The sequence below is a fragment of the Nannospalax galili genome, unplaced genomic scaffold (assembly GCF_000622305.1).
Source record: "Nannospalax galili isolate Female #2095 unplaced genomic scaffold, S.galili_v1.0 scaffold2994, whole genome shotgun sequence".
Taxonomy (NCBI): Eukaryota; Metazoa; Chordata; class Mammalia; order Rodentia; family Spalacidae; genus Nannospalax; species Nannospalax galili.
Genome location: NW_008334049.1, coordinates 57,979 through 58,752, shown reverse-complemented (window position 1 = coordinate 58,752; position 774 = coordinate 57,979). Strand labels below are relative to the sequence as shown.

Sequence of the window (774 nt, the reverse complement as noted above, 5' to 3'; positions counted from 1 at the left end):
TTCCAGTTCCATTCATTTATCTGAAAATTTCATAATTTAATTTTTCTTTAAAGCTTAGTAATATTCCATTGTGTGTATGCTCCACAATTTCATTACTCATTCATCAGTAGATGAATATCTAGGTTATTTGCATTTTCAGGTGTCATCAGTGGAATAGCAGTTAACATGGATGGGGAAGGATCCCTGTAGCAGGATGGAATGTCCTTTGGTATATGGCCAACAGAAGAGCTGAGTCATAAGGGGAATTCTGTTTTCAGTTTTCTGAGAACTCTCCAGACAGCATTCAAAAATATCAACATTAGTTTCTGTTACGTCCCCATGAAGAATGGACAAGAGTTCCCCTTTCCTCACTTCCATGACAAAATGTTGTCACCTGTGTTCCATAATTTCTGTCTGTACTCATAAATCTGGGCTGCTGTTAACCTTGGTCAGAGAAGCTCCCTTTTGTAGTGGGAAATGGTTAATGTAGAGTCTTATACTAGTCACAGTGCATGGAATAATTTACTGTGAGTGCTCAATCTCTAAGGGGTCATCTCTATCAACCCCTTCCCCTAAGGCTCAGGGAATAATGTGGATTAGGTCCTGGGAGGAATGTGAAGGCTGGTGGAAAGGGAGAAGTACTGTGAAAGTGCTGTTCAGGATATAAAATGGCTATTGCACTCGTGAAAGAACATGAACTGAGGTTACATTCATGTATGGTAGGGGAATACATGACCTCTTTCTTAGCTAGATATAATTAACAACTGATGGTGAATCTATGAGAGAGATGGCCAG

General features: G+C 39.7%; 1 protein-coding gene across 1 annotated transcript in view; it reads right to left on the bottom strand.

Annotated features, from left to right (window-relative positions):
• The window catches only part of LOC103730732 (olfactory receptor 10AG1-like), a 15,841-nt gene that overhangs the window by 9,553 nt on the left and 5,514 nt on the right, over positions 1–774 (bottom strand). The window lies entirely within an intron of this gene.